The 12971-nt window shown below is 35.3% G+C and overlaps 1 protein-coding gene across 2 annotated transcripts in view; it reads left to right on the top strand.

Moving 5' to 3' along the window:
• The window catches only part of LOC139962842 (uncharacterized), a 46429-nt gene that overhangs the window by 655 nt on the left and 32803 nt on the right, over positions 1-12971 (top strand). Inside the window, exon 1 of one of the 2 annotated variants that reach the window (XM_071963207.1) lies at positions 10233-10328. The exons of the other annotated variant lie outside the window; for it this stretch is intronic. The gene's annotated coding sequence lies outside the window, so the exon portion shown is untranslated. Of the gene's footprint in view, positions 1-10232; positions 10329-12971 lie in introns of those variants that run through there. 2 annotated transcript variants of the gene reach the window in all.

Here is a 12971-nt window from a genome sequence, read left to right as displayed (position 1 = left end):
AGGGGGAGGGTGCTAGGGGTGTGGATGTGGGTTATGTTGGAGAACGTGCATGTGGAACAGTTTTTGTGTCCGACAAAAATAATTTACGAAACAGCTTTTAATTTTATCGGTGGTTCAAAATTGTCAATTACGGAACTGAACAGGTAGAGAAGGAGGAACAGTTTGGGGTGCAGAATTACAATTTGAGTCACCGAAAAAAAAACGTTTTGAAGATCCGACATAATTATTCCTTATTTGTGTTTCGAGCAAAAATAATTTACGAAACGACTTTTAAATTCATCGGTGGATCAAAATTGTCAATTACGAAACTGAACAAGTAGAGAAGGAGGAACAGTTGTGGGGTGCAGAGTTACAAATTTTAGTCACCGGAAAAAAATACGTTTTTAAAGATCCAACATAATTATTCATTTTAAGTTGTGAAAATCACATTCTAATTTTCTGTAACATGATATATAAAGCGGTTTAGTTTTTTGTGTGTTTTAAATGTTTTCACCTTTTCTTGTGTGGATCCATTTTTATAGAAATAAGACATGAAAAGTAGAATTTTAATGCGTGAAGGTGAAGAAGTAATTATTTCAAGGTCTGCTCGAGAAAAAAGTACAATGGACAAAATTGTCGAACAAAATAAAATTATAAAAAAACTATAGATTTAAAGAAAGAAAAATATGTGACGAAAAGAACGAAAGCGTCATTGAAAATTCCATTTCCCATTTTGTTCTTTCATCATGGCTATTGATTTAAGATTGAAGAAAATAATATGTTCCACTGTAACTAATTAACTAATTAATATTAATACAGAGCTTCTGGTATAGTTTACTGGATTTAGAAGCAATTTAATGTAATGTGTAAGTTTAATTGTAAGTAATTAAGGTATGTAATGTTTACGATCATGAAAGATACACTTTCAGAACATGTCCTAAAAACGAGAAATTAAAAATCTATGAAAACAAGTTCTGTTCTATAGGGCGAAAAAGAACATAGCAAATTCCAACATAAGTCTTCGCTTTTTTCGCATTAAGATCAAAATGAAAAGGTGTAAGTTAAATGGTGATTCGCAAAGGGGGTTTTCATAAAGCTATTAACGGCATATTGATATATATACAGTTATTAGTTATAGTATTATTATTATTATATAAGTCCATATAAACGAGCATGCTTTCTCACCTCCCAGTAATGTTAGATTTCACCCCTCCGATTCAGTCCTTTGGGCTAAAACCGAAAACACTGGTCGCAATATCTCACCTACATTACATATTCTTAAAATGAACCGGAGGGACATTTCCGCTACATATTAAGTTTCATGCAAACATGGTAATGAACCCATGTATTTCAATGATTTGTCGCCAAATATGACAAGTTTTGAGTTGATTTGTTTTTAATTTTGCGCTTGTTTCGAACAAATAAAACTGGTTCAGGTTAGACGTAAATGTCAACTCTGAAATCTTCATTTGAAATCGTGAAAGTAATATGCAAACTCTCAGAGGCGTAGTTAGGGTTTCAGCCCCCCCCCCCCTGGTTAGAGAGTGAGAGCTGGCTGTTCCACCCTTATTTCATCTAAACTGAACTTGAAGCAAATTCACAAATGCTACAATCATTAGAGAACAGACACCACAACAGGTCTGGTATTGAATTGGACAATTAATGTGTCTACCACAACCAAATCAGACATACTAAGCCATAGTCATGTTTGTACTCATTAAATTATTGATGAGAAAACATGATTGCCAGTTTTGATCTGTTGGCTCAAAATTTCAGAACCAAGCCTGGGTGGGAAGGGGGAGGGCGGGCTTGGAAATTGGGACTGGTGGTTCAAAGAACTGTCTGAACCGTCTATACTACACCTCTGCAGGCAGCACTTGCTAGTATGTAAATTCCTTCCCTTCTTCTGTCCAATAATTAGGCCTGGCGAGAGGGGACGTGAGTGGGGGGGGGGGGTAGGGGGCGGGTGAGATCCCAGGGCCCGCGGTCAATTTAGGGGCGGGGAAAATATGATTGGCTGGTAAAAGATGGGCTATATAAAAAGTGCAAAGAGGGGTCTCGGTGAATATAATTGACCAGGTGGCCCGACCTTGCTTTCGTCTCCCCTGTCAATAATGGGAGGGTAGGGAGAGGGTGGGGAGAGGGAGGGGGACCTGTATATCACTTCCAAACTAGTCAGGCACTGCATCTTCTGTTCAGATAAAGTACGTAAATATATGTTTCGCCTCTCTTATCATGGTTTTCTCATTTTGGACACTAGAAAAGTAAAATAGCCATGAGATATATATTTGTTTGCTATAATTTTCAGCAAGTAATAATTCCCGGATATGTTATGACTTGGTTCGAGGAGAGAAATATTAAAACCTTGTGTCATAGTGAGGGAGAATGGGTATGCTTTCTTTTCAGCGTTGCTGATGCTGTTTAATATAAAGTTTTACCTCTTGCTGTTTAATATTAAGTTTTACCCTCTTCCGTTCCTCTCGTCTTCGTGGATTCTTGTCGAGTTTCTGCTCTTAATGTTCCAAATGTTTCCCTTCATTCGTCTACATTAATTGACTCCTGTGGCCCTGATAGCCGTTCTTGACAACGCCACTTCGAAGAAATCGATGTGGGAACATTGATCTTGTCTGGTTTCAAAAGTCATAAAAAATAGCATTTTTTTTGTTACACAATTTCAATATTTTCATGATGAATTAATCCATATTATGATCATCAAGGTCAAATTAAAATGCTAGACATATCAATATAACTTTTTCATCTTTAATTAAAATATGAATAAATATTACAGAATATCAAAAAATGAATTAAAGGAGTACAAAAGAATAATAAATTAAAAATATATATATATTTCTCAAAAAGGAACCGCCAACCTCAACAACCCTCTCCCCCTCCCCAGCAAACACAAATAAAAAAATATAAAAAAACGCATGAAGAAAGCAAACAAAATAAAGAGGATTCATATTTCTAAGAGTTTAAAGTGTACTATGCTAGTACTGTGTTGTCATATAAGTCTATGCAAGCACATTCCTCTCTGTTGACCTTCAAGTTTATTAGAATATTTTGCCTGAACATTTTGAGCGTTCGAGGAATTGCTAAATATTTTTTTTCTAAATACTTCACCCTTGGAGGCTCCGACTATCTCAATGATTCCCAGACAACTTTAGAGCAGCGTTAAATTAGACAACCGGATGGCCCAGAGAAAGTGTAATAATGGTTCGTGGGTTCCTCAGGGATAGAGATAATTACTTGACTTTCTAGCATTTTGGAGGCTACATTTATGGTCTTTAAACCAGAAGCAAGAATGACGAAGGAAATGTGGGGGGAGGGGGGGGGTTGAGGAGAGGGCATAGGAGTATGAGGCAGGCTTTGAGCCCATGGTCTATTAGGGGCCCGGTAAATATAAGGGAAAAATAAAAATTTAATTGATTCTCATTTCCATAAATATACAGTAAATTTATGGTACATATGGAAAAATGTAGAAGGCAAAAAAAGGCCCGGTACTTGCCCCCTGGGGACCGACCTGCCTCTCAGCGCCACTGACCAGAAACGACATTTTTTCTGCAACCTGCAAATATCACGCCCAAACCGTATATCATACGTATATAATCATGACAATTATAAAACAATACTACCGACTTCTGAAATTTCATAATATAAGTTTTTCAAAAAGGTACGGGAGCTTCGACGAAACATTAATGTTTATTATACTACACAGTGTTATTGCCTATGGAGCAAACCAAAATATTCTTCTTCTTCTTCTTCTCCAACTTCTTTTCTCAGAAAAAGGAGCAAAAGGGAATCAAAATATAAACAAACATGGAGCCTAACAACAGACACCTTTTGTTAGGCATATACTTGAAACAATCATATTTTATGAATAATTAAAAAAATAAGCAAACAAAAGGAAAACGAAAAGAATAGAAAACAAAGGAAAAGAAGAAAGGAAAAAATATTGTGTTCGGATATATTTTTTAACAAAGTATATTGACTTCGATGAAAATATGAATTATGCATTTATGTATTATTTCGACATTCGGCACCGGATAGTTATATTATTTACCGGTGGCAAGATCACACTATTGATAAAACAGATAGGACGACCTCCAATATAGTTTTTGTTTTTCACTTTTCATTACTCAATTCACAAAGACAACATTCGTCATCCGTTACGTCACGATCGATAACTACAATAAATCGAATGTCTGATTATGTTCGATTTTTTGGGCTTTGTTTCGGTGAATTTATTGTTGAAAGAAACTTGATCTGTTGGGCGGTATAAATATGCAACCTTAACTTTTCGTTGCTGAATTAATGAGTGACAAAAACCATAACCACATTTAATAGGCGGGTATAAACTTAGGTTAACTTATAAGTTGCACAGTGAAAGCAGACTATGTAGACTATAGTGAACGAAGTATTATACCTCGAGGATGTAACCATCATTTTGTGTTCATAATGCGAAGGATTTTACGAAGTAATGATTAAATTCCTTTTAAGGTAACTTTAATCTCGACGTGGTATTTTGGTGACGGGACGGGCAAATGATGTGAAGGGGGTAAAGCCTTTGAGACCCAAACATTGGGTCGCTGCCCATAGGTTGAGGACCGTCGCTTTAAAGCACGTATGGGGAATCGCAAATTTTCTGCGGTCGGCTAGGAAATTGTCAAAATCGTATTGATGCGGCCTCATCGCATACCGAACAAATACAGTAAGTGAATACTTGTAATATAATCTATCTTGGTGACTTTGTTCACACGGCCTACTTGTGATAGGATGTTTCAACATAGCTGATCAAAGGTACACATTTAGCAACCATGATATGTCATTTCACATTATGTCGTAAGATGTTAATTTTTTAAATGTTTCCGCAAGAGAAAATGGGTACAAATTTTCACTGTGAACCGTCAGATCATGCTCGGCCCCTCCCCTCCCCTACCCTGGAAAGTAAAACCGCATCTGGTTGCGTACCGGTATTTGATTCCACAGTGTTGGTTACGTCACTATAACTTTAATATTTTATATTCTTCGCGCTGGTAAATTGATTATTTTTTTTTATTTACGAATGGTTGAACACATTCTGGAAGAACACTCCAAGATCAGTTGTACACTAACCCGGTGTCGGGGAGAACGCGGGAGATAGGGGGGGGGGGTGGGTAACCTATGAATTTGACATTTCATGCATTAATTTACCAGATTTTTCAATCGGAATTTTCAATTTGATAATTTTCGGACTTTTCAGTTTTATGCACCCCCCTAAAAAAATCCACACAGAAACAAACAATAAACACGATAACAAAATCAAACACGGCGATAAGTCTTTCAGTTCAGGATAATGTGAAGTGTTTCGATGATACTATTAATTCTTCGGATATGAAGTCAGTGTAGCGCTTTGGAGGTTTTATAACATGAGACGCTTGATCGATAATCTCCTGCGTGCAAAATCGATCCGGTTAAAGAGAGCACAAAATCTCTCACATGACGAAAAAACAAACAAAACACACCAGCGTAAGGGAGCTATGCAGTTTAAATGATATTATAACGTCAGCTCATGCGAGAGTTGTCACATGGAAGTTCATTTGTTGCGGAGTGTGTAAGTTGTTGGGGCGGGGACACTGAACGCTGACAAACATTATGTATGTATGTATCTATTTTAGATCCTCCTGCAAGCAGGAACTCGTGAAGAAGCCATCACTGGCTTATCAAAGCCGCAAGCTGACCGAAGTCAGTCTCTTAGATTCATAGTTAACGTCCATGATTATGAATTGTTAATTGTCAACAACTCTGTAACTGGACGACATACCTTAGTTTTGGAGTGACTCGAACCGGGAACCTTATGATTGAAAGGCACCGGCGGTAACCACTGAGCTAACACTCCACAATACAGATTTACATCCCGTTCGAGGTCCAGGGAAGCGAAGGGGGGGGGGGGAGGGGGTGGTGTAACCCCGGAAACTTAGCATATCCACATATTTCTTTGTTTTGCAAATTCATGAAGTGGAACAGAGCAAAGACAGATTTGGCTATAAACAGAGTTATCAATCAGTCGGACTTTAGGAAAACATACATTTATGGAGACTCGTACTCATATTTGAAATTTTATATTTCACTCTTCTTGGAAATGTATTTTTCTAGTGTTCTTCTAGAAATTCTCAAATTCTCATTTCATCCATACTTTATTGTTAACTATATAATGTACTTAATACTCTTCTTGTCACTGGTACGAGCTATACATGCATGAACAAAAATCCATACAAAGTTCAGACGCTATTATACAACGAGGTGACGTGTGATACCAACATCAGTTATCTAAGTAATTATCTGTGTACATTTCAGACCTCATTTCCGAGGTTTTTAATATTTTATGTTGTTTTTATTGACAACATGAGAATCTTCTAGACATAATTCTGTAAGAAAGTATCATTTGGTTATTGGAAATTTGATTAAAGTACCGAATGCTTCTTTGGGTTGTGAAGGTATATTACTTTATATATGATATAGTATATATATATATATACGTGTTTGGTAACCTACAGCATGTTGTTACTCGAGTTTAACGACTGTGCGGCAATCATCAGACAACGATATAACATCAGACAACTATATAATTAATGTATTCTATGTATTGAGCACTCTTGCAGCCGGAAGTGAACAACTGAATCTTTATATATATATATATATATATATATATATATATATATATATATATATATATATATATATATATATATATATATATATATATATATGTATATGTATATGTATATATATATATATATATATATATATATATATATATATATGGATCTGTTGAGATCGTCTTATTGAAAACATAAATACTAACACCGCAAGATAAAATTTAAAATTCATATTTGAGCAAATCAATTTGTCCATATAGTTGTCTGTTTCCTGTTTCTGTATTATTTGTCAACATTAAACGCACTTCTCTACTCACCATCGCTTGCCTACTTCCGTAAAGTGAGTAGAATTTATTCAATTTACATATATGGGCTTGAGGCTCCTATACCGAGGGATTTTTTTTGAAAAGTTGTGTTTGCGTTCGTTAAAGTCATATATATATATTAGTTATAGCAAAGAAAGGTTTGATTCATACATCCATTGTATACTTATTCAACATCTTTTTATAGAGAAGGGGTATACATGGATAATATTTACGAATATACAGAATGATTAAACGCCAACATTATATTTTTGTGCATGTTGGATTCGTCCCCCCCCCCCCCACCGCCCTCACTCTACACTGCTGATTTCTTGTTTAAGTTTTAAGTGATTTCATCCTTTTTTTTAAACACTTTCCGTTTCGAATCTTAATCAAAATGTAATCTCACTTTAAGTAGAAAAGAATATATTAGTAGTTTACATTACTATTTTTTTTTAAACAGAAACATATTGAAAAATTTGGTTTACAATTGCGCGAAACAATGAGATATTATCTGATCTCTTATTTAAATTTCTGGTCAACTGATTAGTTTTCTTTTCTTCAAATTAACAATTTGGGAATTAGCCTATTCTTTATGGATCAAGATTTTGAAAAAGAACAAATATCTTTATGAACATGTGTAACGCTATATTAAAGGCAGACAATTCCAGGTGTGCTATTTTATAGCTGACTTTTAAACATAATTATATGCTGTAATGTCAGTGTAGGAATTATACGTCAGTTTAAAACTTACTCGAGAAAATTATCATTCTCAGAAATGAAAAAAAAAATTCCCAAGTGACCTCTGGAAAAAGTCAGCATGTAGAAATAATTATCGACTACCCAGCTATATAGATCTAACTAAAAAATAAAGATAAATAAAGAAACAAAAGACCAATGAAATTTGAATCATTTCAGACGAATTGTAACATATTTCTAATCTATATATGAAAAAAAAATCGAAAAGGTAAGAAAGCCACTGCAGAAGGTTTTATCGTGTAAACGAAGGTTACCGGAATTGTATATAGTTAATCAATGTCACGTGGTGAATTTAAAGCGATATGACTGAAGTTGACAAAGCTCCATTGTTTCAACCCACATCCTGACACATTATCGATACCGTTACTAAAATAATATTTCCAGTGTTATTTAAAACAAAAATTGGTTATAGTGTGTTCCTTGCAATACTTAATTGAATTCTTTCTGATATGATCGCGTTTCACAACACACACAGTCAATGACGTCACCACATAAGTTAGACGACACGCGATTTTTTTTTTGGTGGACCTGTGTGCGGGCCGACCGTTTGTACTTTTGTAGAGGTTTCGTGTTTGGTTCGGGGTTTTCTTTTGGGGGGGGGGGTTGGGGTGTTTCAGGTTGGGGTGTGTGGGGTATATTTTTTGTTGCTGATAGTTTAGTTACTGTGCAGGTATAGGGTTTGGTTTTTAGTGCCCTTTGTGCTGTGACCAGGTGACGTTTTGGATTCCGCTGGGCGGATCACATAAAAAAGCACACTTTAAAGCGATATGACTGAAGTTGACAAAACTCCATTGTTTCAACCCACATCCTGACACATTATCGATATCGTTACTAAAATAATATTTCCAGTTTTATTTAAAACAAAAATTGGTTAAAGTGTGTTCCTTGCAATACTTAATTGAATTCTTTCTGATATGATCGCGTTTAACAACACACACACAGTCAATGACGTCACCACATAAGTTAGACGACACGCGATTTTTTTTTTGGTGGACCTGTGTGCGGGCCGACCGTTTGTACTTTTGTAGAGGTTTCGTGTTTGGTTCGGGGTTTTCTTTTGGGGGGGGGGGGTTGGGGTGTTTCAGGTTGGGGTGTGTGGGGTATATTTTTTGTTGCTGATAGTTTAGTTACTGTGCAGGTATAGGGTTTGGTTTTTAGTGCCCTTTGTGCTGTGACCAGGTGACGTTTTGGATTCCGCTGGGCGGATCACATAAAAAAGCACACTTTATGTGTTACTTTAGACCACCAAAATCACACTGGTGAAGATGGAAATATAACACAAATTCCCTCACAAATACTCCATAAAGAGAGTAAGCTTTATGTGTTTGCGTTAAGTTTGTACGACATTAACCAATTCTTTGCTGTGTCGGGTTAAATCTTTAATAATAAAAAAAGTTGAAATTCATTAGATCCGTTCGATGCATTTCTCTTCACGTAGTTGGTTACCATGGTAATTTTAAAGATCACTCAATGTCAAACAAGATCATTGACAACTTAGAGAGAGAATACATTTTTGCGTATTTTTATGCGCTTCCTGTGGCCCCCTAGAGGAGTGCTTATATATTAAATTGAGAAAAGCAGGAATTTGTTACCAACTCATAGAAAACAACGCATGTTGTACGGTGAACCAGCAGACACACGGCGAGCTGAAGTACATCCGTACATAAATTTATAGATTGCCATGTAGATATAACGTTTCATAAGAACATTGAATGAAATTAAACTATCCTAAACTAAACTAGTGATGAAGAATTTGTTCTTTATTATATCATACCGATGTCCAGTTATGTACAGTAAATATCAAGTTAGTTATGGGTTTCTTTCTTTGTTAAAATATTTTTATAGTTTGGTTAAATATTGTATAATTTTGATAAATTCATAGTTAAACGGGGAAGGGCGGGAGGGGAGTGGTGGGGGAGGGGTGGGGAGAGGAGGAGTAGATGATAAGATTCGATGAATCTCATCTTGCAAATTGAACAGAGCCATTTATTGAGAGTTTTGTGGTTACTGCAAAACGCCATTTGGATGCCAATTAAATTATAAAGCCGAGATTTAAACAGTTACATATCACACTGGCTGTTAAGTGGGTACGTTTTTCGAGAATTCTCGTGTTTTTCCATGCTTTTCAATATTTTACATGTACTATTAGATTCGGAAAGGTTAAAGCCCCTCTCAGTGTGTATGTATAAATTGAAACAGGTAACAGGTAAAAAACAGGTAAAAAAAAAGGAAGCTAAACTTCACAACCTAATGTCCATATATCTACTATCGCAAACATCTATAGGAACTTTTTGTTCTTTTAAAGGTTTTATACGAAAGGAAAACGTGCCTTTGTTCATATAAACACCCCGAAATGTATGTCTATAGCTCTGAAAGCATGGTGTGTTTCTGTCACAACACGATTAAGGAAAACCCCCTAAAGTATTGTATTGATTGCTTTGCGTATCGAGTTAATTGGATGCTAATTATTTAGCCATGGTTTTGTGCATCTTTAAGCATTACGTAATGATGTATTGTTAACAGAGTATCGGAATTCGGCACGAGCACTGACTACCGTATAGCCATTACCTGCAGGAACCGTGCCTTGCACGGCTCGAACAGGTCTTTCACTACCAGGCAATTTTTCTGTCTAGGGCTTGAACCAAGCAAAACCGTAAGTTTCTCTTGTTTAATTATGCAAAACTTATGTAAAATTTTAGTTCAAAAGAAAGAAAATCAGTATATCCACCGTCATTGTGACTCATTACTATCATATTCATACCGGGGAGTTGTTATGGAACAACTCCCTGTTCATACGGTTATATAGTTTCAACAACTATGGAAGCATTTACCCTAACAACCAGGCATGGATTAGACATCTAAAGGAAGGGATGCCCTTTAAAAATAAGGATTTTGTTCCTCATGTAGGACCCCAACTGTAACCAAACCAGCTTACAGATACTAGACAATACCATTTGTCGTATTCTTTACTATAATAAAACGTTACAGGATCTAAATTTGGCCAAATAGTAGATATACGAGCCGTAGTTATTCTGAAACCGAAATTTCCAATTGTCTTACACGGGGTGGTCGTTCTGAGCTGATTTTAAACGTCCATAAATATTTGGTTCTTTGTAAGTTACAAGAACCATTCTTAAACGTTTCAAATATGATACAGAAGACGTATTTGTAAAGTGCTTCCATTAATCTATAAATTGGTATGTATATAGTATAAGGCTATGGCCTGATGAATAATTTAAGCTGCACATCCGTTTTCCTTTTTCTTTTCACTTTTTCGAAACACTCATGATACATCTTATAAAACCTGTCAATCAACAGTTGGGAAGCACTAACTAATCCATATATAGTTCAATTGAAGGACTTAAATATCGTTGAGGCATATAATCATATCACTAACACGTCGCTGTTTACCTAATTTAAAGGCATATTCCATTGCAGGCTAACAATATAAACACTTATCTTGAATAACAAAATATACCTTAGTTTTTAGTTGAAGACACAATCTCAATATATTGTACCTAAATCGGGATATGGTGGATTGAAATGTAAACTATATTTATGACTCGCTAAGCACTCCCTTGCTCCAGGTAATGGAACTCAGTGGTTGATCTATGATGCCATCACGGCATATTTCTTCAAATGGATTTAATTTCGTGTCGTTATCCTCTTCTTGATTTATCTTTGAAAATTTAATAATTAACAGTTATGCTTCAGCTTTCAATATTCGATTATTTTTTATTTTTTTTTATTTTATCAAAATGCAACTTTTGTTTGTTTGTAGAAATGTAGTATTTTCTTCTGTTGATAAATAACTTAAATATTATAATAAGAAAAACAAACTCATATTTTCAGTTCAATTGTCATGAAGACAACAGTTACTCTGTATTGGCAGAGCTATTCACAATTTTTTATTTTACCAAATTACGAATTAAAATGTTTTTTTTTGCGTGTTCTTCTCTTGCACACAAAATACTATGGGGGTGTGAATTTGACGTCAGTAATTTTTTTAATTTTAAGCAATCAAATTTAATCACCTGAACATTCCTTTAACCATGAGTTTCTAAGTAAAATGGGGGAATAACCACAACTCTTCCCGAGGAGAAAGTATTTTAGCAGCGAGCCAGTGTACTATCAGATGTCCCCATACGGTGATAAAACATATTTACATTTATTGAAGGGTATCGAGAAATTTTCTTTTACCGCATTTATATATGTATATAGAATAAAACTTTTGCCAGCTACCCGAGGGAATTTTTTTTTTAGCGTGAGCGAACCTTTTTTTCATTTTATGAGCGACCGTAGGATAACTTACAAAACTTTATGACAAAACCTTATGTGGCCTACTATTATTTTTTTTTATAAACATTCCATCCATATCAGTTATTTTTCCTTGATTCAGTCGAAAGTGGCATGTATTTTGAGGTGGGGAATAAGAAGGGAGGAATAAAGAGCTGGGGGTGAGAAACTTATAATTTATTTAAGCTAATCTATTCATAACAAAGAAAAAGTATGTACAAGCTAAATTATGCGATAATACATTACCTACGAACAAATTGTCTTAATCATTCCAATAGGCATTAGAAATCATGAAAATAGCTGCAACTTCTATCAAAATCCACGATTGTTTTGAAATATTATGTTCTCTGCTTTGTTAAGAGGAACATCACACTATTCAAAAGATGTATGTGGGCTTGTAATTAGGGGTTAAGTTATGAAGAGCTAAAATAAGAAATTTTGATGAGCGCAACACTCGACGTTATAGTTCGCACATTTTAATAAGTTTCGTTTTTCTGATTTAATCAAAACTTCAAATGTGTATATTTTGGACACGAAATGAGCATAATTTGAATGAGATTATCACACACAACAAATATACTACACATGGGGCAAATTGGCTAGGTGGCCCTAGATTACTGGAAATGACACTTCCCATGCCTTGCAAAGTTTCAGATAAAGATATATTATGGATAAAAAAGTTTCAAGGCACTTTGTAACAGCTGATGGAACCACCCAATAAATTGTTATGCAAGTTATGGGAATGTGCGATTGATATACGGCCCACTTCTATAGTTAAAAGAAGCAAGGAAAAAGGTATATTGTAAACTGCAGTTTACACACTCTGTGGTATTTTCGTGGGCCCCCATTTTCTTCGTAGGTCCCCATTTGCTTCGTTATTACAGACAATGGTTCCATTGTTCTCTTACAATGAACTCTAAACGGATAATATCCGTTTTTTTGTGTTTCATCGTGTGATCGACACCTTGAGGTAAATGTCCTTATTGTGACCTGGTTCGAA

This window comes from Apostichopus japonicus, chromosome 21 (genome assembly GCF_037975245.1).
Source record: "Apostichopus japonicus isolate 1M-3 chromosome 21, ASM3797524v1, whole genome shotgun sequence".
NCBI classification, from domain to species: Eukaryota; Metazoa; Echinodermata; class Holothuroidea; order Aspidochirotida; family Stichopodidae; genus Apostichopus; species Apostichopus japonicus.
The sequence above is the reverse complement of the archived record's forward strand: the minus strand, read 5'-3'. Positions and strand labels throughout refer to the sequence as shown.